This window comes from Pelophylax lessonae (genome assembly GCF_965119305.1).
Source record: "Pelophylax lessonae genome assembly, chromosome: 13".
NCBI classification, from domain to species: domain Eukaryota; kingdom Metazoa; phylum Chordata; class Amphibia; order Anura; family Ranidae; genus Pelophylax; species Pelophylax lessonae.
Window position 1 is genome coordinate 182,248,477 of NC_138780.1, and position 25,994 is coordinate 182,274,470.

The 25,994-nt window shown below is 44.6% G+C and overlaps 1 protein-coding gene across 3 annotated transcripts in view; it reads left to right on the forward strand.

The window, feature by feature from the left end:
* TSHR (thyroid stimulating hormone receptor) overlaps positions 1-25,994 on the forward strand; it is a 126,224-nt gene that overhangs the window by 6,212 nt on the left and 94,018 nt on the right. The window contains exon 1 of one of the 3 annotated variants that reach the window (XM_082242870.1): positions 17,318-17,363. The exons of the other annotated variants lie outside the window; for them this stretch is intronic. The gene's annotated coding sequence lies outside the window, so the exon portion shown is untranslated. Of the gene's footprint in view, positions 1-17,317; positions 17,364-25,994 lie in introns of those variants that run through there. 3 annotated transcript variants of the gene reach the window in all.

Sequence of the window (25,994 nt, forward strand, 5' to 3'; positions counted from 1 at the left end):
ATGGTGTGGGGTTGTTTTTTAGGGGTTCTGCTTAGCCCCCTTAGTTCCACTGAAAGGAACTCTTAAGGCTTCAGCATACCAAGACATTTTGGACGATTTCATGCTCCCCACTTTGTGGGCTAAATTTGAGGATGGCCCCCTCCGGTTCAAACATGACTGCTCACCAGTGCACAAAGCAAGGTCCATAAAGTCATGGATGAGTGAGTCTGGGGTGGAGGAACTTGACTGGCCTGCACAGAGTCCTGACCTCAACCCGACACAACACCTTTGGGGTGAATTAGAGTGGAGACTGCGAGCCAGGTCTTGTTGTCCAACATCAGCGCCTGACCTCACAAATGCGCTTCTGGAAGAATGATCAAACATTCCCATAGACACACTCCTAAACCTTGTGGACAGCCTTCCAGGAAGAGTTGAAGCTGTTATAGCTGCAAAGGGTGGGCCAACTCAGTATTGAACCTTACAGACTAAGACTGGGATGCTATTAAAATTCATGTGTGTGTAAAGGCAGACGTCCCAATACTTTTGGTAATATAGTGTATATCTGTGAGTTCACTCCATGTGATCACATTGAACTGAACCAAAGGATAAGGCACCTAAATGCATCTAAAATAAGCATGTGATCCACTAAGGGAAATTAAAGTGTATTACATGTATATTATTGCACTGTATAGAAAAGTCACTAAAATGCAATATAAATGTAAATACTGTAAGTTTAAATACGTCTGTATGAATATGTCCACATCTTAGGCATGTATTCATGTTTTATAAGTAAACCTGGCCATATACAGAGCAAATTTTGGCCAGTTCCTGCCAAAATTCGAGCCGTGGGTGCAGTGCGGGGACAAGATCAACTAGAGCCCAGGACGAACATGCAAAACTGCACCCCCCCCCCCAAGAGGTATATGAGCATTATGCGTCAGCAAAAATACCCCCACCCCCACTGAGCATTAATCTGTATTCTTACCTCCAAGCATACAAGCATAAACCCCCCCCCCCCCAGCACAAATATTTGTTCCCCAAATCCCCAAGCTCAAATGCCCTCCCCCCAAAAAAAATCACCTCTCCACATCTTCTGCCCCCCTACTTCAAATCCCCCCAAGCACTAATCCCCCCCCAATCCCCCCTCCATGCACAAATCTTCTTCCCTCCATCACCCCTCCCAACACATATCCCTCTAAATCATCACTCTTAGCGCCTCCCCCCCCCCCCAAATTCCCCCTCCTTGAACAATGCTTACCCCCTTTTGACCCCCAAATTCCCAATTTCAACCCAAATCCCCTGCCCCCAATCCCCTTGTGCCTCCCTCCCCCCACCCCACATAATACCACAGTGCTATGGGCAGCTGCCCCTCCTGTTCAGCCCTTATCCCGGTCCTGTGTGGGTGGAAGTGTCGGCCAATTCTTCAATTGAAAAATGAAAGGAGTCAGGCAGAAGATTGTTGACCAAACAGTGGCTGCATCTAAGCAGCTACAGTCACTGTTTGGGTATTCTGGCAGGTGCCGGTGTTCCGTGAGAATTACCTACCCGTGAGAAAAACCTACCCCTCGTCACTTCCGGTTCACGGCACTGTATGTAATGCAGCGGTTAAATTAAAACAACTGTGCTGCAATACGAGTCATCTCCTCTCCTGTCACTGTCACTTCCCTGCTCTCGGCAAGTAAATATTAAAGCAGCGGCGGGTGTATGCAAACCTAAATCACGGAGCCGAGAGCCACTTTTATATTTACTAGCCCATGTCAGGGAAATGACAGGGACAGGAGCGGAGATGACTCATATTGCAGCACAGCTGTTTTATGTAACCGCCGCGTGGGTAGGTTTTTTTCACGGTACACCGTGATCTTTTCATACTAGTGCACAAGCTCACTAGTCAGCTCCTCAGTTGTTCCATTAGGTATCCGGGGCTGTGAGCATGCGCACTGCTGCGCTGCTCAGCTGTTCCTGGCCGGAAGTGACGAGGGTAGGCTTTTCTCACGGGTAGGTAATTCTCACGTTACACCGGCTTTCAGGATACAATAGCTGGCAGGGAGGATTCTTACATCCACACTGTTTAGCATGGATGGGGCAATTGACATATAAATCCTATTGTGTATGGCCTGCTTAATCTGTTCTCATGTTTTTTAAACAAACTCTATATCAAATTTTATATTTCAATGTTTTAATTAGAGTTTAACATACAAAACAGAGAAGTAAACATTATCATGTTATCAGAGCCAAATGCGGCTTTGATTGGGTCTTCGGCGGCCGTGCAGGCTGGTTGCCCGGGTCTCCCGGTGGGACGGGTGACCCGGGCGAGCCACGGAAGGCTCCTTGTAATGACAGCCGAGCGCTTCTCAGTCGCATCGGTTGTCATCACAAGACAGCCGACTGTTGGCTATGGACGCCGGTACCTCTAGCTGCAGGCATCACTCCGGTACAAGCACTTTCCCAAAATATCGGCAATATCGGTCACCTTGGTGGCCGATTCCGATATATCAGGGAAAGTGCAGATCGTCCCTCGATATATTGGCTTTGCCAATAATCGGTCGATCCCTAGTCTGTAGTATAGCAGACCTGTCTTATCCATCCTGACACCCCATCTGGTAACATACTGTGTCGCTAAGGGGGACAAGCCAGCTATCTGTTACCTTGTTTCAATGTTATTATTTGAATTGAGGGATGTACAAAAATTAAAATGATCATTATGTACTGGTTCACCTCCCAAAATCCCAGTCACACTAAGAGTCGGTTCACACTGGGGCGGCACGACTCTGTACTACTTTGGGGGCGACTTGTGCATTCCCATGCACCACGACTTCGGAGCGACTTGCAGGGACTTCACATAATGGAAGTCTATGCAAGTCGCTCCGAGGTCGCCCCTAAGTAGTACAGGACCCTTTTTCTAAGTCGGAGCGACTTGTCTCGCTCCTATTAGAACGGCTCCTGTAGCGGTCAATGGACCGCGAGGGAGTGCGACTTGTCAGGCTGACAAGGCGCGCTAGTGTGAATCGAGTCTAACTCTCTGTCCTATTTCGTGTGAATAGCATATACAATTTTACCACAAGTTAAACAAATATTGACAAACAAATTATCGGATTTACAGAAGAACAAAACTAGTCAGATTCAGGTTAGAATTACTTGCACCAGCTTGGATCATATATTGCATAGTAATTGGTTCCCCACAAGGTTTATCAAGACTTAGAAAGAGTTAACAAGAATCAGAAATGAAATCTCTCAGAGTACCACTTAAGCCATGGTGCCCAGCATTCTGAGACTGCCTCTTGTTTCCACACTGAGAATGAAAATAGAATTTCGTAGGTGCAATATGTATAAGTTGTTTAGATCACCTCTAATATCTCTGGGACTTTTACTTGTTTCCAGTGCCTGAGTAGAGATAATCGTGCAGCCAGTGATATCACTACTCTATGAGATACAGAGATTAGATTTAGATCCAACGATAGAACCTCCATTCCTGGGGATAAGTCCAGGTCAAGGCCTATAAGTGTAATGATCATTTTCTCTATCTGTAACAAAAATATTTGTATTTTTGGACAGGACCATAGGATTTGGAAAAGGGTACCGGTTTGTCCACATAGCCTCCAACAGGTTGGGGATGTATGTGGGAAAACTTTGGATAGTCGATGTGGCGTTAAGTACCATCGTTAGCAATATTGTTTGGTGTAGTTCCCAAAGGTTGACACTTTTAGTAGAGGTGTACATGGTGTTTAACCACTTTACCACCGGAGGATTTTGCTGTCTTACGTCCAGGCCACTTTTTGCGATTCGGCACTGTGCAACTTTAACTGACAATTGCGCGGTCATGCAACGCCGTACCGTCCTTTTTTTCCCACAAACAGAGCTTTCTTTTGGTGGTATTTGATCACCTGTGCGATTTTTACTTTTTGCGCTATACACAAAAAAAGAGCGAAAATTTTGAAAAAATTACAATATTTACTGTTTTATTATATTTACTGTTACTGTAAAAACGACACTGGCAGGGAAGGGGTTAATTTTTATTGGTGATCAAGGGGTTAATGTATGCCTGGTGCTTACTAACGTGTGTGGGGGGAGGTGACTGAGTGACACAGGGACAGATCGCAGGTTCAGCTATTCCGAACCCTGCAACCTGACCCTGTCTGTCACTTAGGAGATCCGCCCACTTTGTTTACACAAGCGGGCGGATCTCCACACTCAATTCCCCGACGATCGGGGAAGAGCAGCGGTGATCACCGCCGCTCCTCCCCTGGCCCGACTCCCGCTGTAACTGAATACAGCGGGAGCGAGCCTCCGGGAGAGGGGAATGTCTGGTGACGTAGGTCTACGTCGCCAGACGATAACGAACCACTTTGCCGCAGTACAGTGAACGTGACTGGTCGGCAAGTGGTTAAGGTCTCTATCCAATGTTTTGTAGTGTATTCTGTCCCAATTTCATTTTCCCAAGCCATCATTAAGAAGTTTTTAACGCCTACCAATTTCTCTTGCAAGTGTGAATAAACTAGTGATATGCCTTTATTTAAAGTTGTGGTGTGTTGGTAGTGATATCTGCATATACTTGTCCTTGTGTAGAAGATGGGTGATCTGAGTGTACTTATATTATTCTCTGGAGAGGAGATTGTATTCTATTTGTAGGGTCCTAAAAGTTTTAAGTGCTGGACCCACTAATGTCTTCCAATAATTAATACCCTTGTCCTTCCAATTGTTTAGATTCATATCTAGGATCAAATGTGATAGTACGGATATAGGTGTACTTTTAATATGCAGAGAAAAGCCGTGATCCTGAGGATCACGACTGATCTCTGATGAGTTACCGTTTAGTTTGCTGAGATGAGGAGCAGAGAACACGTTCTTCTCTTCTCATCACAGTACATGACCGTTTCTGTCACAAACGGCCAGTTTAGAAAAGTGAGATCTGAAGATCACACAGCCGTTATTCTGAAATATCTCCATTCCAGATTCTCCAGCTCAGAGGTGGAGAATCAGGGGGAGAAGCTGTGTGATCAGAGGAAGAAGACTTCTTTCTTCCTATATATCAGCACCAGGGGGTTCAAAATAAAGAAAATAAAAAATATATATGTATATATGGTATGTATGTATAGGTGTATGTATATATATATATATATACATATACTATATATACATATATATACGGTATGTACTGGTATATATATATATATATATATATATATATATATATATACTGTATGTACTGGTGTGTATATATATATATATATATATATATATATATACTGTATGTACTGGTGTATATATATATATATACTGTATGTACATATGTATATACACTGTATGTATACTGTATATGTGTGTATGTGTGTGTGTGTGTGTGTGTATAGATCGATAGATATTCAGTAAGTTTTCATGTGTCAGAACATGTCATTACGAGTGCTTTTAAACTTTGGTTTCACTTTTAAAACTTGGCGGCACTGTAATCTCACAAAATCTCGTGAGATTACAGGCAGTCCACCCAGTTATACAGGGATCACGGCCGTTTTCAGAGAAAAAAATTCTCCTCTGATCACCCTTTGGGAATTGAAGTTCTCGACCACCTAAACTGGGTGCCAGAGTTGATAATTTTTCTCTGAGAATTGCCAAGAAGTGAACTGAGAGAAAACTTCTCAGTTTACTAAACGTACACCATAGAGAGTCTCAGTGGTGTTGTAGTTTTGCTCCATTGTTGGTATTTACATAAATATATCCCGGAGCGGATTGATACTATTATAGGTGTTTGCTATCGAGAGCTTGTACATGAGGGGCTGCTAGTAAAACATCCTGTGGGCTTCCATTGGGGATTTGGGACTGTTCAAGACACACAAAGAGGTGGACTCCAAAGAGAACCAGTGTTTTAATTGTGCCAGAATTGCCGCATAATAGTAGTCTTGTAAATGGACATGGCCCATCCCACCCCACCCCACCCCACCCACCTTTCTATGTTTAATTCGTTTAGTAAATGCACAGCAAGCTTTCTTATCTTTCCACAGATATTTATTCAATATGCTTTGAAAATTACTGAAATATGAGTTAGGTAGTGGAATTGGCAGTGACCTAAATAGGTATAATAATGGTAAATGACAATCAGACCTGAACTAATTTGTCTAGCTTAGACCTGAATGTATCCCGAAAGAGAATATAGTTTGCATTTAACAGGTCTTTGGTTTTAGGGGTTAAAGTAATGCCCAGTTAATTAATTCCATCCTCTTTCCACTTGTATGGGAACTGTTGATCTAATTTTTGCTTAATGACATTCTGGACACCCAAATTAAGAATGTAAGATTTTGTTGCATTAATTTTGTAATAAGAAATACCATTAAATCTATCTAACGCCATATGAACCAAAGCCAGGGAGGACTCAACTTTAGTGACCATCTGTATGATATCATCAGCGAACAAGCTAATTATATGGTCTGTATTGTTTACCACAAGACCATATATATATATGGGAGTGAGTTCGTAGGTACGTTGATAGCGGTTCCATCAGTTTATTAAATATCAATGGGGAGAGAGGACACCCCTGGCGTGTCCCATTGGAAATCTCAAGAGGCATTGACATGGCCCCAGATATATATACCTTGGCTGAAGGCTTAGAATACAATGCCATAATGGCCGAGTAAATTGGGCCTGCGAAGCCAAATTTGGAAAGAACTTGTGCCTGGAATTCCTAATGAATCCTAACAAATGCCTTCTCCGCATCCAAAGCTAGGAGCAGAGAAGGCGTTTTCCGTTTTTCGGCTAGATTAATCAAATTTATGAGGCGTCTGATGGCATGCGTCCTCTGGTAAAGCCTGTTTCGTCTGTATGTATAAGGGATAGTAATATATCCACCAGTCTAGTGGCCAGTAATTTGGCATAAATTTTAAGATCATTAAGTAACGATACGGGGTAAAAATTCTTTGGTGTGGTCGGTTCCTTAGGCAATGCAACAATCATGGCTATCTCTTGGAGGAAATGAGAAAAAGGCAGCAGCAGCATCAAAGATCATCAGTAGGTGAGGGATTAGGACGGTTTGAAAAGTTTTGTAGTATTCTCCAGAAAAGCCATCTGGACCCGGAGATTTATTATTAGGCAATGAAGTTATAATACATTGGATTTCAGGTATAGTTATAGGAGAATTACGAATTTCAAGATGTTCGTCCGAAAGCTTGGGGAGTTTGAACGGTTTTAAAAGGCTTCAATTGAGTCTGGAGTGGGCTGTGGTGTGTTGGGATCGTTTTTTAGATTATACAGCGAACCATAGTAATTGTTAAAAGCATCTGCAATTGCTTGAGGATTAAACTGTTTGGTTTTTTTATTTGTTTATGTATGGGATATGAGTTTTGTATCTATGGCCTTTAAGGCGTTTAGCTAATAGTTTCCCTGCTCTATTACCACTAATGTAATAAGACATCTTGAGTCTCCTGGAGGTCCTTTTAAATTCCTCTAAGAATAGAAGTCTAAGGTCATTGCAAGTTTTCGTTAATAGATCTGTCAATGTATGAGAGGGATTCAATTTGTTTTGATTTTCGAGAGTACTGATTTTTGATGTCAGATCTTGGTTTTGCTGCTGCCTCAACCTTTTAGCCCGTGCCCCATGTTGTATAAGAATGCCTCGAACAAATGCTTTGTGGGCATTCCACACTATAAATGGATCATCAACCGACCCGCGGTTCTGTTAAAAAAAATCCCGTATCTGCTGTTCTATTCTAGCCTTGGTCAGAGCATTTTGAAAGAGCCTTGGATTAGCCCGCCATATATATGCAAGCCTATCTGGAAAGCAATACCCCACTACTACCTTAACCGAGGCATGATCTGACCAAGTGATATTGTTGATGACACAAGATTTGGTCTTAAACAGTAACCACTTGTGCATTAGAAATAGGTCAATCCTGCTATACAATTTCTGACTATTGGAAAAAAATGTAGTCTCTATCATTAGCATTGAGACATCTCCAGGCATCATATAGTTCATAAATCTTCAGCACATTTTTTAGCGATGGTGAAAGCCTTTTAGTCTTGGATGTGGAGTCAAGGAATGGTTCAGGAATCACATTTAAATCCCCACAAACTAGCAACAGGCCTCGTTGTGTTGAGCGGATTTTCCTCATGATCTTGTGGAAGAAACTAATTTGATTGGTATTGGGGGCATAGACATTCGCCACTGTATAAGTGGATGAGTTGATGTCGCGTAGTAATACTATATAACGCCCTTGAGGGTCTGGCAACACCTTGTGGATCTTGAAGGCCACTGAGACTCTTGTAGCCACCATAACTCCCTTTTTTCCCTTTTGCATTTGCTGTATATATGAAGGGAAACTTAGGGTGGGTGCATTTAGGGGGCGCAGAGCTGCTAAAGTGCGTCTCTTGCACGGACAGTATATAACAATTTTGTTGCAAGGCCTCTGTCCAGAGAAACCTGCGTTTTGCAGGGTGATTTAAGCCTTTAGAGCTAATAGTGAGAATGTTTACTGCCATTTTAGAATCAGTAAATAAAGATTATCGGTATATAGTGCGGTTATACTGTGGTTAGCTTAGCAGACCTTGAAGGGATGGAATACATTCGTGCACTCAATTCGCGACCCTGTGGGATTGGTGCTCTGCGGTATCCAGAACGGAAGACAAGAGAATAAGACTTATGGCTGTGAACATAAGTAAGCAAAGTTTAATGAAACAGTAACAATAGTTAACTACGGCAATCTGCCAAGCTGTAAAAGGTTTAGCATGGGTGCAACACATAGTCGCTGACCCTTGCAACTGGGGGAAAAAAACAAAAGTTCGGATCAGAGGAGTTCCTCCTGTGCAGGGACATGAGTAGATAATTATGCCCATTAGCTTGCTACATGTGTGAACGAGCGTTTTTGGCTGTCACTGTGTGCCATCTAGGTTCAACTGCATTCGGACTTCTTGGTTGATTAGAGTGAGTTTGAGTCTCAGGGATAATACCCCATGTCATCAAGAGGGCCATTCCCTTATCCACCGAATCCACCAAATGATCTGTTCCATTTTTTGTCACAATAAGTTTAGTCGGGAACCCCCACTTATAGCCAGTCTTATGATTTCTGAGCGTTTTGAGAGATAGTGTTTAGATTTTTGCACTTTTGGAGTGTGTATTGCGACAAATCAGCAAAAAATTAAAATTGGAGTAGGGAGCAGGGAGCTAATCTTTATTTGATATAGCCATTAGTCTCTCCTCGATATGGAAGAAATGCAGCCTCAAAATAACATCCCTGGGTATGTTATCTGAGAGGTGAGAGGGCTTGAGTAATAAAAATGTAAATATGTAGCGCTAAAACGAATGATTAAAAAAAGTCCATAGGAGGGGCGTGTCCGACTTCCGGGATGTGAGGAGCGTTTCTAGAGAGCTCCGCTGCCACTGACTAATCCTTTCAGCAATCCTGCTCCATCCGCCGATATACTTACCTGGATCGGCCTCTCTTCTACTCCTGGAACCACCCGGACCTGTACAGAGATGGTAAAATACGGCAGGGATGTGCCCCCGTCCCCGGCAGGCTGCAGCTCGGACCATCCGGAGCAGGCCCAAGATGGCGGCCACCCGCGGTCGCCGGGCCTGGAGGCCTCTAATAGCCCACTCCTGCCGTGGTCGGATGAGGGGGGTGAGTGGCCGGCACTGTCGCCTTCCCCTGGCCTTCCGGGGGGGGCGAGTGGCAAGTCGTCTGGACGGTCGGTAGAGCCCACGTTGCGCCAGATCATGGACGCTATTAAGGGGTGCCAGGCCTCCCTGACGTCTCAGATAGACACCCTCCGTGTGGACTTCTCACTCCTTAAGGAAGACGTGAGTAAAATTAGGCAGAGGGTGACGACTGCGGAGCAGAGGATTAGCGCTGTGGAGGATGATGTCTTCCCCCTCCCCGCTGCCATCCGGGATCTACAGCATGAGCAGAGGGCGCAGGCTGCAAAGCTGGGCGATATGGAGGACCGCCTGCGCCGTAACAACCTCCGCTTTTTAGGATTCCCTGAGGGGGCTGAGGGGGGACAGGCAGTGGATTTCCTGATGGACTGGCTGCGTAGGTCCCTGGGTCCTGACACTTTCTCCCCGCTCTTTGCAATCGAAAGGGCACACCGGGTCCCCTCCAGGGCCCCTGTCCCCGGGGCTAGGCCCAGACCGTTACTGGCACGTATCCTGCACTTCAGGGATAGAGACGCGGCCCTGCGCAGAGCCAGGGACCTTCCTGATCTGAGATTCAACAACAGTATTATTACCATATTCCCTGACTTCTCTGCTTCTACGCAAAAACAGCGTGCGGCCTTTATGGGAGTGAAGAAAAGGCTTCGGGACCGTCATCTCCCCTATAGTATGCTTTATCCTGCGAAGCTAAGAGTGGTGCACGGAGGCAAAGTGCATTTTTTCCTGGATCCTGCTGATGCTGACCAATGGATGGATTCGCTGGGTAGAGCCTAATCCCTTGCTGAATGTCATGCGATACCTACTGTGCTGTGCTTCCTCCCTTGCCGGGAGGCTTTACTGCTTCGGGAGATTTGTTGCCCAGGTTCCTTTTCCACAGTCTTGTTGTTTTTGGGACATTAATGAGCACTGATCTTTGTATTATTATTATTATTATTTTTTTTTCTCGGCTGCTTGAACCAATGGACTCCTGTGTTTGAGGCTTCTATACTCCTGCAAGCTGGATGCTACATATCCGTGAACTTTGTTGTGGCCCCGGAGGTCCACTTGATCTATGAGTATTCGTGTACTTTTCCTACGGTTCTACCTTTGGTTTGGTTTGGGGTGTAGGTTTGTGACAGTTGGGGTCATGAACAGGGTGGGGGGAGGGAGGGGTTTGTTCTTTTTCTTTTTTGGGGACTTTTATCCGACCTATGTACTTTTGTGCTATACCAGTATGCTTTTTTTTTTTCTTCTTCTCTGTCTGGCTGACTTCCCGGAGGCCTTTATGGAGAGCTCCTACTGTGGTCCCCGTGGGGGCGCTGCCTTCCCTGGCGGGGGTTGTTGTTGTCTCATCTGCTCGGATGGCTGAGGAGACGCTGACACTCCTGTCCTGGAACGTCAGGGGACTGAATGACCGTGTTAAGAGGGCTTTGGTATTTACTTATATTCAGAAATACAAACCGCATATAATTTTTTTGCAAGAGACTCATTTGACTGGCTCCAAGACTATGGCTCTTAAACGGGCCTTTGTGGCGTACACCTTTCATGCTACGTTTTCTACTCATGCTAGGGGAGTGTCTGTCTTGGTTGCTCGCTCCTTGGGTTGCTCGGTTAAACATGTGGTCACTGCTGTCCACGTGGACCAAGTTGCCCCTGAATTTGATGGGGAGGGTCAATATTTTTAAAATGGTATACTTACCCCGCTTTCTGTATCTATTTTGGCAGGCTCCGGTGTACCTACCCAAGTCTCTTTTTAGGGTTATAGAGTCTCTATTACTAACGTTTATTTGGGGGGGGAAGCCGGCGAGGATATCACTCCGGACTCTGCAGCTCCCTGCTACTGCTGGCGGGCTGGCGGTCCCTGACCTTCAGGCGTACTATCTGGCGGCCCAATTGACCCATGTCCATGCCTGGTTCTTCCCGGACCTCCCCAATGCTGCGGTTACGACCGCGGCAGCGGTGATGGGTTCCTATGAGGCCCTTCTCAACTCCTTATACCGGAGGGGTCCCTATCCGTCGGGGGGTGCGGAGATTCTGAAGCTTTCATATAAAATTACAATGATCTGCAACAAACGTATTGGGGGTTCCTCCTTTAATAATTCGCCTAATGCTCCGCTGTGGTATAACCCTGGTCTCCCTGAATTGTACAAGCTATCTGATCCCCGAAGGTGGGCGTCCTTTGATCTGAAGTATGCTCATCAACTGTTCGAAGGCCATGAGTTCAAGTCGTTCCCAATCTTGAGGCTGGAGCTTGGGGTTCCCTCTTCTTGCTGGTTCCTGTACCAGCAACTTAGGCATGCAGTGGCGGTACAATTTGGTCTTAGAGGGGTGCACCTGGCCGTGGCCCGCCTGGAGAAGGAGCTCTTGGCTGACGATCACTGTAAGCTTATTTCCAGATATTATGCTCTGATCAGTCTGGATAGAGACGGTAGGATGGCCAAAATTAGGGAAAGGTGGGGCAGGGACTTGCCACAGTTGGAGGAGGAGGCGTGGGATGAACTACTGGAATCCCAGTTTGAAGGGATTATTGCGGCAGGTGATAGGGTGATTCAGCTTAATTATTTGCACAGGATTTATTACACTCCGCATAGACTACACTGTATGGGTAGGCTCCCTTCTGCTGCATGTTCCAGATGTCAGGCCCCTAGGGGGGACTTTTTTCATATGGTGTGGACCTGCCCTATGATTCAGGTCTTTTGGAAAGGGGTCTGTCGTCTAATGGAGGAGAAATTGGCTCTTCCGAATATTTGTTCTCCGGATAGGTGCCTCCTGGGCAACTTGTCAGAGGAGAGCCTTGGCCAGTCTCAGAGGGTACTGACTAGAATTTTGTTCTTTTATGCCAAAAAATTGATTGCGCTACGGTGGAAGAGTCCTGACCCTCCCTCTGTGGAGGCTTGGGTCTCTATTGTCAATGGCGCTCTACCTCTGTATAAACTTACCTATCTAGCTAGGGGTTGCCCCAAAAAATTTAACAAGCTTTGGTTGGTATGGGTGAACTCGGTCTCAGGCTCCTTGGAGGTGTAGTTGGGCGGTCCCCATGGAGAGCCTATGTTACGGGGGTTGGTCAGACATTGGCCTAGTCCTGTGTGATGTGCTATTATGCTGGTACTACTGTTAGATTCTGGTTCTATATGGTCGGATGGTTGGGTAGGGAGGGAGGGGGGGGGGCGGGTTTGGGTTGGTTATTTTTCTGTTGATTCCATTCCTTGCTGTTTTATTGTGATGGCTGTTTGGATGGTATGTACTCCTGGTTTGTATCTGCTATCGTTTATTATTTGATGTACCTGTTATTCGTTGTCATTGGTCTGGAATTACTGTTTGTGTGTTTTTTTTTTTATTTTATGCAAATACCAATAAAATACCTTTAAAAAAAAAAAAAAAGTCCATAGACAGTTCATATAAAATTCCAGAGATCCCAGTGAAAAGGGTGCTCAACAACCAGGTCTGAGTGAACCAGTGAAGTAGATCCGCCACCAAGTAGAGCGCCAAAACACGCTTACCAGACGGATAAGACAAGCAAGCAATCAAGCTGAACCTCAGCTAAGCTGTAGATCACTGTCTCAGGGACTTCATCTTAATCAAACTTCCAGAGGGAAATCTCATGTGTATACACTGAACGTCATACCAAATCAGGAACCACTCATAGAAACAAGATAAATCTCCTCATAGTGTAGTATGTAGTCAATAAACATTTATTAATGCACATAAGAATACAACTCACATTTGAAAAGGAGGTATCATAGCGTGTAAACGCCGACCTGCGTGGTTCCGGACTTAGCCGACAAGATGGCCGCAGTTGTCCTCTACTGCACATGAGCGTCAAGGCATCCAATCGGGAGCGGCCCAATGCGTTTCGTCATACGCAAATGACGTCTTCAGAGGCGTTGGAAGTTGGATTAAGATGAAGTCCCTGAGACAGTGATCTACAGCTTAGCAGAGGTTCAGCTTGATTGCTTGCTTGTCTTATCCGTCTGGTAAGCCTGTTTTGGCACTCTACTTGGTGGCGGATCTACTTCACTGGTTCACTCAGACCTGGTTGTTGAGCACCTTTTTCACTGGGATCTCTGGAATTTTATATGAACTGTCTATGGACTTTTTTTAACCATTCGTTTTAGCGCTACATATTTACATTTTTATTATTCTAACATATTATCAGTATATGGTCAGTGTACCGGCTGTTTGATATATTTTAAGATTTTTAATGATTTTTACTTAGCGCAACTATTTATCTACTAAAGAGGGCTTGGGTAATTGATGTATTCTATCTACCGTTAAATCCAGGGCAGATAGGTCTGACATAATTGAGCCAAATAGCTGTGCCACATACTAACGGAGCATGTTGCTGGACAAACTCAGGGATCAACCTGATCTTCTTCACGTTGTTTCTTCTGGATCTATCCTCCATATCTGCCAACTTGGCCTTGATCTTATCCATATCCTCTTCATGACTATCATTTCATCTATCAGATCATTTATTGTGGATGCATATTCCCCCATCTTTGTTTCTATGTGCTCCACTCTAGAAGAGACAGATTGAAAAAATCTGTGTACACATGAAATCATATCTAATTGTAAAGAGCTCCATAGGGATACTAGCATACCCTTTAGAACAGTATCTAGGACTGGTTGGTTGGTAGTTGGAAAAAGATCTATGGAATCTGGGAGTTCTCTAGTATCATCCCCTGAAGCCTGGTTGCTCACCTAGTCAGCATCCATGGCATCCCTCCTAATTCTAAACTTTTCTGGGCTCCTGGACACTGGTGTAGTTGATGATGATTGCGGGCTGGGCTGTGGGCTACTTCTTTTTTGCGCTGTGCCTTGATTTTTCTGTTGCTATGAGAAACATTCCTCCTGTGGAGGAGAGGGTCAGCGCCATCTTGTCTAGGCCCTTGGTGGAAGAAGGCCGTTAGTTTTTGCGGGTGGCCACTCTCCTTCTTGCGCCTTGTTATCACAGCTTTGTTCCCTGGGTGACCAGGAGTCAGATCGCCGCTGTCAGGAGTTGTTCCCGTGGTTCGCCGGGCTGCTGGGAGTTGCTGTGTTCCTGCAATTACCAGAGCTCCGCGGTTAAGCTTCCATTGCGGTCTCCGGCAAGCTCTGCCCCCTTCATATAAACTTTTAAATAGGCAATCCAATTATTTTTTATACAAAATGTGGGTTATTTATTATAGGAGCGGAGAATGTTCAATTTGCAAAGTGAATGTTAGTTGCCTGTCCAATAGAAGCCCTTGCTGCATTGTCCACAATATTTGTAATTCTTCCTCGCTGAGAATACGTTTGTTTAATGATAACCCAATTGGAGCTTTGCTGCTGAGGCAAATTCACACCAAGTATATCCAATGGTAATGTGTGAATAGGGGAATGATGAGACACCCAATGGTTCTTATATTTAATGGATATAGGAACCATTGGGTGTGTTATCATTGGATATAAGAATCATTGGGTGTTCTACCATTGGATATAGGAACCATTGGGTGTCTTATCAAAGAATATAGGGACCGCTGGGTGTCTTACCATTAGATATAGGTACCTTTGGGTGTTATACCATTGGATATAGTAATCATTGGGCGTCTTACCACTGGATATAGGAAACATTAAGTGTCTTTTAAAATGATATAGGAACCACTGGGTGTCTTACCATTGGATATAGGAACGATTGGGTGTTCTACAATTAGATATAAGAACCATTGGGTATCTTACCATTAAATATAAAAACCATTGGGTGGCTTATAAATGGATATATGAACCATTGGGTGTCTTACCACTGGATATAGGAAACATTGGGTTTCCTATCAAAGGATATGGGAACTGCTGGGTGTCCAACCATTGGCTAAAGGGACCACTGGGTGTCCTACCATTGGCTATAGGAACCATTTGGGTGTCCTACAACTGGATATAAGAACCTTTGGGTTTCCTACCATTAGATATAGAAACCATTGGGTGCCCTATCATTCGATGTATGAATCATTGGGTGTCTTCCCAGATAGCAAGCAATTGTGCTGCAAGTTTGAAAATGACTTGCTAAGTTATTACTAGACTTTCTAGGCTTCACAAGATTGTTGCACAATTGCAGCAAGTCCGCTATTGTATTACTCCAGGTCAACTTTTTTTGCAAACATTATGCAAGTCTGTTGCAGTTTTGGTATAGGTATGTTGTACAATAGTCATCCTACCATAGGGGTCACTGTGGTTGAATTTTCATGCTGTAGACTCGTGTTAGACTCACCACTGCAACTTTGCTCTTGCTAGAGACTTGCCACGCAAATTTGCTACAAATTGGAAAAGTGTCAACTAGGACTTGTGCTTCAAGTACTCTGCAAAGATACAACTTGCCAGTGAAAATGTGCAGCAAGTAAACATAATTACAATTCAACACTGCCAAAAATTTGTGGCAAGTTATCCTTGCTATCTGGATTGCCATTGGATATAGGAAAGATTGGGTGTCCTATTATTATTATTATTATTATTATACAGGATTTATATAGTGCCAACAGTTTGTGCAACACTTTACAGTATGAGAGCAGACAGTACTGTTAGAATACAATTCAATACAGGAGGAATCAGAGGGCCCTGCTTGTTAGAGCTTACTTATCAAAGGATATAGGAAACATTGGGTGCCTTTCTATTGGATATAGGAACCACTGGGTGTCTAACCATTTGATATATTGTAGGACCCATTGGATGTCTTGCTAAAGGATATAGGAACAATTGGGTGTCTTCCTATTAGACAAATGAACCATTGAGTGTCTTACCATTGGCTTTAGGAATCGTTGGCTGTCTTATCATTGGATGTAGGAACCATTAGGTGTTGAACTATTGAATATAGGAACCATGGTTATATTACCATTAGATATAGGAATCATTGGGTATCTTACTTTTGAATATAGGAACCATTGGGTGTCTTACCATTAGATATAGAAAACATAGGGTGACTTACCATTAGATATAGGAACCATTGAATGTCTTACCATTGAATATAGGAACCATTGGGTGTATTACCATTAGATATAGAAACCATTGGGTGTCTAACCATTGAATATAGGAACCATTGGGTGTCTTACCATTAAATATAGAAACCATTGGGTGTATTACCATTAGATATAGAAACCATTGGGTGTCTAACCATTGAATATAGGAACCATTGGGTGTATTATCATTAGATATAGGAACCATTGGGTGTATTACCATTAGATATAGAAACCATTGGGTGTCTAACCATTGAATATAGGAACCATTGGGTGTCTTACCATTAGATATAGAAAACATAGGGTGACTTACCATTAGATATAGGAACCATTGGATGTCTTACCATTGAATATAGGAACCATTAGGTGTATTACCATTAGATATAGAAACCATTGGGTGTCTAACCATTAAATATATAGGAACCATTGGGTGTATTACAATTAGATATAAAAACAATTGGGTGTCTTACCATTGAATATAGGAACCATTGGGTGTCTTACCATTGGATATAGGAACCATTGGGTGACCTACCATTGTATATAAGAACCATACCACAGCACCCACGACTGTCTGAATACCTGAACAGTGACTGCATCTGATAGGACAAAGGCACTGTTCGGCCAATAATTTTCCACCTGTCTCAGTTGATTTTAAATTTAAAAAAATGTACTTTTGTTGAGCCGGATGAGGCCTGCATTGCCACCCACAGCTTGAATTTCGGCCAATTCAGCAGGAATAGGATGAAATTTGAGCCGTCTAAGTCCAGCCTTCCTCGTGCCTGACTGTTGAAAGCATGAAGACCCCATGGGCAGTAAGTGTCTTTCTTCTATCCTTTAGCTTTTTACGGAACACGTCATTATTTTCCCGATGCTGCGCTGGGGTTCTGTTACGGGTTCAGCGTAGATACAAATAGTTCTTAGTGTAGTTTTTCATTAATCTCTTTCTATTATTAGTTCCATTACTACAGCTGACAGTGCTGTGTGCCGTTGTACATTGTCAGGAAAGGGAGCGATTGTATCATCTTGGAGGTTGCACAAGATTCCATTCATCAGGTGTCATGTTGGACGTCTCGTTCCAGCGCCCAGATGATTTCTTCATCAGCCAGGAGACGGTCACTCCTCTCCGCTGCCCAATCACACAATAACGCTGCTCTGGACAGTGAGGATTGCGTATCATGAAAAACTGAGAGAACAAATAACATAGAGAACAAAAATTATATACATAGCAACAATCTTATTGGGTATATTATAAAGGCAGATCCCTGTTTCTTCTATAACTCCCACATGTGTTCCAATCTGGATATGATTTCTTGTTTTGATAGATTGTTTTTCTTTTTTTTTACAATCCTGACAGTTCAATGATTGCATTGTGTGTGTGTTGATGTTTTTGGGATCCAATCATACGGTATGAAATAGGGCCGGAGATCGTTTCTTGTTCTATCTGACTGCAACACATGGTGTGCTCCCAAGGATATTGCTGATCTGTGATGATGAGGTGAAAGTGTCGCAAGGGCTTTATCTGCTAGTGAAATAAATAATTATTAAACCGCAATATTAAACCCAAAAGCAAACATTTGATATACCAATTCTTAAGCCCCGTACACACACGTCGAAAATTGGCAGGGAATTTTCGTCGAACGTCCGATCTGCCGATTTTCGGCTTGTTAGTATGATGCTTCCGACAACCCGACTCCGACTTTTCGGCCGAAAAAAATCTGGTGTGCAGGCTATAAAATTTTTGTCCGCCGTCAAAACACGTCCGATTTTCGTGCAGTCAGTACAGATTTCGACAGGGAAAAATCTGATGAGCAAGTCTGGGCATGCCCAGAGAAGAAAGAACACAAAGAAAGCAAACCAACACATGACATCACTTCTGAAGTAGAATTTTGATGGGCGAGAAAATTTGTGTGCAGTCTAGGCACATTCCGACCAACAAAATACAACTCTGGACAAAAGACGGACGATCGGTCGGCCAATAATCGTTGCGTGTGTACGGGGCTTTAGATGCGATGGCTGCATTCATTTTCTTTTTAATGCCCCATACACACGTGCAGATTATCTGCAGACTTTTGTCTGCAGACTTACCAAAACCATATAATATGAGGTCAAACCTAAACACTTTCAATTTGTATGCAATCCGGCAGGCCCTTGCACTACATAGAAAAGGTAAGTCTGCAGACAAAAGTCTGCAGATAATCTGCACGTGTGTACGGGGCATTAGTCTTTCTTTGTTCTGTTTTCATCTGGTAATCCAGCCAGCAAGTCTGTTTTTTTTAAAAAGCTCAAGCTCTCCAGCAGAATGCATCGATTTACATGGATGGGCCAAACCATTTGACACTGGAAGGGGTGGTTAAAATGATCAGCTTTTAGTAATTTATGTAAAACCTTTATCCAAAGGTTGTCATTCAAAGGAGCGGGAGGGGACGTCCCCCCCCCCCCGCCGCTTCCACGCTCGCCCGGGTCTCCTGTCCCACCGGGAGACCTGGGCATCCTACCTTCATTGCCGCACCACCGCCATCTAACCGAGTCTCCATTTCTTTGAATTTGGCGCCGCTGAGTACCCGGAAGTGATGTCATGACATCACTTCCGAGTACTGGCGGTGCCAAATTCAAAAATTTACAGCATTCAAAACAGCCAAGCTTGGCGTTTTGAATGCTTTAAGTGCAGAGGAGGGGTTTGGGGTCTTTTAGACACCCAGATCCCTCCACCACAGTACCGGTAGACATTGAAAAAAAAAAAAAAATTAAATGTCCGAAAATATCGGCAGATATCGGCCGATACCGATATCCGATGACCAAAATATCGGTATCGGCGGTAAAAAAACTATATCGGTCGATCACTACTACTATTACATTTAATACTCCTATTCCCCCCAAGACTGACAATGCTGCTGTACAAAGGTGCTCCTCTTCTCAGACATCTCAAGTCTCCCGCAAGTCGCGGGAGACTCCCGCTTTCCACCCTGAGCTCACGGACACCCGCAAGCTCAGGGCAATATCCCGGCTCTGTGTGTGAGTCACAGTGAGTCAGATGAGATGACTCATCGATGCAGGCAGAAGAGTGTGTCAGCTGTCAGCAAGCCTGCACAGAGAAATCATGTCGGAGCCGAAGTAGTGCCGGCTCACAGGCGGAGTGATATGAGTCATGCACTCCGCCTGTGGGAGGAGCTGGAGAGAGCAAGCAGCGGCTTTGCTCTCTACTACAGCCACATCTTCTACTCCAGGAGGCATTTTGGCGCGCGCGGGACCAATCATCATGACACCCCACTCTGTGACAGACACAGTGACCTAACCTGAGAGCAGCACCGGAGAGCCAGCACCTGAGACCAGTACCAGCAAATGACCAGCACCTGTGACAAGCACCAGTGACCAGGCCAGTACCAGCACCAGTGACCAGGCCAGTACCAGCATCAGTGTCCAGTACCAGCATCAGTGTCCAGCACCAGTGTCCAGTACCAGCACCAGTGACCAGTACAGTACCAGCACCAGTGAACAGTACCAGCATCAGTGACCAGCACCAGTGACCAGGTATACTGATTACATTTCATTTCATTATTCTCTGGTAGTGTTACATTGGAAAGGGGGGGGGGTGCGGCGCAGGCGTGCGTGGGGGGGGGGGGGCAGCGGCGTGTGGGGGGGGCTCACCTCCCTGAATTGACTTTGCCACCTCCCTGAAATGAGTTTTTGCAGGTTGGGATGTCTGTCTTCTCCTTTATCCAGTGGTGGCGCTCTGATACAGGAGGTGTGTTACTGGGCAGATGAAAACATCACCAGGTGAAAACAGAGGGGGGAAAAAAGCCTTAAAAAAGAAAACATATGCAGCCACCACATCTAATGATTGGTAAGCTGCAATATATTACATTTTGTTTTTGGATTTAATACCGCTTCAATGCTGCTTTGCAGTGGCCCGGTGCAAATTTCTTTCATGCAACCATCCGCATGATTTCCCCATCAACACAGTCAGTGTTGACAGGGGAATCCCTCCTGCAGAGCAATTGTCTTCTCCCGCTGGGAGGTGGGGGCGGATGGTGGAAGCCGCCCCCGCTGGGAGAAGACAGTGACTATTGCTAGCAGCTATAGCAGCCGCTAGCAGTAATCGCAAGAGAATCTGGCAGGCTGGTTGTACCCAAGCTGATCAATCGATCAACTTGGTGCATTCAGCTTATCCACTAACGGTTCAAATCTCATCCGGTTCCTGCTGAACCAGCTGAGATTCTAACCGTGTATGGCTGGCCTTAGCAGGAAACGCAGACAGAAATTCGCCTTTCTGGCCTCATTTTCGGAAATGCGCTAAAAATGCAGCAAAGCATGCAACGCACTTGTATGTCAATGTTTCTTGAAGGCAACCTCTAAACGTGGTCAGCAGTCCCGTGTTTTGTTGTGCATTTGTCATGTGACAAAAGGCGGAACACAAAACACATTTAGCTCAGTGCCGACAAAAAAACAAAAAGGTGCTTGCGCTTCTTTTATGCGTTTATGGGTACAGGGGAGCCCATTCAAGTGAATGGGCCTCCCTATGCTGTCGCATGATAAACATGGCACAACGCATTTCGTCTTGCAGGTGTGAATGAGGCCCTAATGCTTGGGAGGCTGCCTCCCGCATTCCTACACTATATTACCAAAACTTTTGGGACGCCTGCCTCTACACACATATAAACTTTAATGGCATCCCATTCTTAGTCCGTAGGGTTCAATATTGAGTTGGCCCACCCAGCTATAACAGCTTCAACTCTTCTGGGAAGGCTGTCCACAAGGTTTAGGAGTGTGTCTATGGGAGTGTTTGACCATTCTTCCAGAAGCACATTTGTGAGGTCAGGCACTGATGTTGGACGGGAAGGCCTGGCTCACAGTCTGCGCTCTAATTCATCCCAAAAGTGTTCTATCGGGTTGAGGTCAGGACTCTGTGCTGGCCAGTCAAGTTCCTCCACCCCAAACTCGTTCATTCATGTCTTTATGGACCTTGCTTTGTGCACTGGTGAGCACGTTTGGTAATATAGTGTGTTATTCATAAGTCGGAGTAGTGTGAACTGGTGTTCTATCAGATTTCCCTACCCTGTCAGATTTCCCTACCTACGTCATTTCCGGTTGAGATCAGCTGTGGATTCGTCAGGCAGCAGCTTGTAGCCGCGTCACATGTCCTATTGGGCATGCGCAGAACAGGTAGGGAATTTTGATAACATCGTAAGGGTTGAGGCAAAAGTCCTACTGTGCATGCGCACCAACGGGTCGGGCAGTGGGATCTCTTATAACAAACATCCATCCGATCTCCATGGCCCACACTGCACCGACCCGACAATCCGATCTCCATGGCCCACACTGTGCTGAGCCGACACTGCGCTGAGCCGACACTGCACCGAACCGACAATCCAATCTCCATCCCCCACACTGCGCCGACCCGACAATGAGACAGTGGGCGTGCATGTGTGGGTAGAGAATAGGATTGTCCCATTGTCGCCTCGGCGCAGTGTGTGCCATGGAGATCGGATGTATGTTTGTTATAAGAGATCCCGCTGCCCGACCCATTGGTGCGCATGCACAGTAGGACTTTTGCCTGACCCCTTACAATGTTATCAAAATTCCCTACCTATTCTGCGCATGCCCAATAGGACGTGTGACGCGGCTACAAGCTGTGCATGATGAAGCCGCACCGGAAATTACGTAGGTAGGGAAATCTGATGGGGTATGGTTTTCTGACAGAACACTGGCTCTTAGAGGTCTATTTATAAAACATTTCCTGGACGAATATATCACAAGCATTCTTTCAGGCTGCACATATTTTCTCTGATTCTAGGACTTCCTATGATTGGCAGCTCCATCTAGTGGCCGAAATTCTGTATATTTTTTTTCTGATTGCGGTATTTCAGAAAAGTATACTCCTATTTTGCCACTAGATGGAGGTGACGATCACAGGAAGTCATAGTATTAAAGAAAATATGAGTAACATTTGTGCAGTCTGGACAAATGCTTGTGATGTTCGTCCAAAAATGCTTTTTAAATAGTCCCCTTAGTCTGGCAGTGTTTTCAAAGCCTTCTAAGCCCAGCTGGTGAGACTTTTGCACGTGGTCCTGAAATTGGAATCTGGCCATTTCCCTTCTACAATATGAGTGTTTCCAGACGTGGAAATTGCTGTAATATTTATGCTAATGTAATGCTGACGGCAGCGAATATCGATGACATGGATACATTTAGGAGTGCCAGAGTCTAGTTGCTGTTATGGGATTTAAACAGGACTCTTAAAGCTGACCCTCAGCCTTCCTTTCAGTCTTGCACAGTTGTACTGGCTTCTCTCCTCCTCAGAGTACTTAAATGGCGTACTCTGATTTCACTGCACACTGCGAGCTTCTCACAATGTGCATTAGAAGCTACAGCAAGTAACATAGAGCTCACCTCATTTCCTGGCTGGAGGACACCCAGCCTCATCTAGCTTTCTCCTCCCCAGCCTGATTGTCACTAACCTGCTCATTTCATTTATTCGATTTCAGTTCCAATCATGAAGGCACAGCATCAAATGTGGGCAATACCTAGTATGATCTGCTTGCAAATACAGCCTGCCTAGGATTCCTCACCTCTCCAGACTAACAGCCATCCATCAAGGCATTTTGATATTTGCATAACTCCTCCCAAGAGCCCACCCACTGCTTGCATAAGGGCTGCGGGCTCTGTAGAGGAGTACTGAGGCAGGGTGCTGTGATGTTTTCAGGAAGCTGTGTACAGTACCCTGCTGGCCCTTCCCACCAGCCACAATCTGCCTGCAATGCATAGAGAATGTGTTCAAGGTTTTAATTATAAGCATGCCTATGCTGTATGTGAGAAATATATTCATAAATTGGCAACTTAGTGTAAAAAAAAAATATTTTAATTCTGCATTTTCCAAAAACCTGTGGCAAAAAATTAAATCTTTAAAAGACTCCCCATGCCTCTTAGGAAATACCTTGGGGTGTTTGCTTTGAAAAATATGGTAATTTTGTGGGTGTATCCACTGTCTTGGTGCTCCAAGGCCTCCAAAAATATAATAGGTAGTCAGAAAATTAGATGCATCATTTATGCTTAGATGCATCATTTATGCCCCCAAAAAGCGTGAGGGTGCTCCTTGGATTTTGGGTCCCTCCGTGTGGCTAGCCTGTGAAAAATTCTCACACGTGTGGTATCCTGATACTCAGGAGGAGTAGCAAAATGTGTTTTAGGTTGTAATTCTAGGTATGCCTATGATGTGTGTAAGCAATATCTTATTAATTCAACAACTTTGTGTAAAAACAAAAAACATATATTTTAATTTTATTTCCTGCATTTTCCAAAGCTTCTGGCAAAAAAAATAACATTTTCAAAAGACTCATTATGCCCCTTAGAAAATACCCTGAAGTATTTGTTTTCCAAAATTGGGTCATTTGGGGGGTTTTTCTACTGTCCTGGCGCTCCAGAGCCTCCAAAAATGTAATAGGTAGTCAGGAAATTAGATGCATAATTTACATTTATTTATGCTCCTTGAAAGCCCAAAGGTTTTCCTTGGTGTTTGGGCCCCACTGTGCGGCTAGCCTGTGAAAAAGTCTCACTGTAACGTTCTATGCGTTTTTGGTTAATGAATGGATTTGCAGCTGCAGAATTGTTACACTCAGTAGTCGTGTAGAGATTCTGTTGAACAACATATCCAACTCTCAGGATTTCATCATCGTGCACAGCCTGTTTATGCAATATACATACACCCAATATGATGTTACTGGAGTAATAGAATATGAGAGAGTATATAGGTGAGAGACAGGCTATGATATGGTGAGCACTCAGTAATAGTATTCAAGAGAGTGGCAGGTGATGGTAGTATGCAGATAGGTTCTAACAATCATGTATAGAAGATAGAGTAACCCAGTGCAAAGATAGTTGATGGTAGTCCCAAGAGCTCACAATCTATGCAGATGATAGGAGTAGCTTAGATAGAGATAGTCTTGATATATGCAGTAGATGATAGTGAAGTAAAGTTAGTAAGGGATCCCCTGTGGGGTACTTATCACTAGATAGTTAGCAGTAGCAAAGTCCAGTAGTAAGGAGTGATCCGGTAGCGAGATACGGGATCCGTAGCGAGGTTCCGGTTCAGTTCAGGTAAAGGGTATAGCTGGAAGCTCCGGCAGCACAAGACAAGGTAAGCATCAAGGCACATTGAACGAACACATGTGAGTGAAAGCCGGTGGTTTAAATAGCTGTTCAGTCCGGCGCCTCATGATGATGTCAGCACTCTTAAAGGGAAACACACCTATATGCACTCCATCTACCTAGGTAGATGGAACGCACCCGGAAATGATGTGATAGGAGGCACTGAGAGTGCCAGGATCTTACAGTACCCCCCCCCCCCGTAAGGCCGGCTCCGGAAGGCCTCTAAGGCTGGTTGTCGATGTGAGAATCGGATAAGACTGGTTGCCGATTATGAGAATCGGATAAGACTAGTTGCCGATGTGAGAATCGGATAAGACTGGTTGCCGATGTAAGAATCGGAAAAAGCTGGTTGCCGATGTGAGAATCGGATAAGACTAGTTGCCGATATGAGAATCGGATAAAGCTGGTTGCCGATACGAGAATCGGATAAAGCTGGTTGCCGATACGAGAATCGGATAAGACTGGTTGCCGATACGAGAATCGGATAAAGCTGGTTGCCGATACGAGAATCGGATAAAGCTGGTTGCCGATACGAGAATCGGATAAGACGTGAAAATCGGAAAAAAAACTGGTTGCCGATGTGAAAATCGGATAAGACTGGTTGCCGATATGAGAATCGGATAAAGCTGGTTGCCGATACGAGAATCGGATAAAGCTGGTTGCCGATACGAGAATCGGATAAGACTGGTTGCCGATACGAGAATCGGATAAGACTGGTTGCCGATACGAGACTCGGATAAGACTGGTTGCCGATGTGAGAATCGGAAAAAACTGGTTGCCGATGAGAAAATCGGATAAGACTGGTTGCCGATACGAGAATCGGAAAAAAAAACTGGTTGCCGATACGAGAATCGGATCAGGTTGGTAACCGATGTGGGAATCGGATAGGGCTTGTTGCCGATACGAGAATCGGATCAGGTTGGTAACCGATGTGGGAATCGGATAGGGCTTGTTGCCGATACGAGAATCGGATCAGGTTGGTAAACGATGTGAGAATCGGATCAGGTAGGCTGCTATATGAACCCCTCACTAAAATCGGACGCATAAACATCCGAAGTAGACATAGCAACCAATGCTTCTTCAAATAACCTCAGATCCTTCCTACGTACCACTGTGCCATTAGAAGCGCGTACGCAGTCAGGTGCTAGAATCTCAATGTTTTCATTGGGAGCTATAAGTGTGCTTGCCAAAATAGGAGTATCTATACCGACATCTGCCAATTTCTGGGTGTCCTTCTCTGATATAGAACGGGGACAGGGCTGGCAACAGCCTTGGCAATTTCCAGGCTGTTTTTCAGGGAA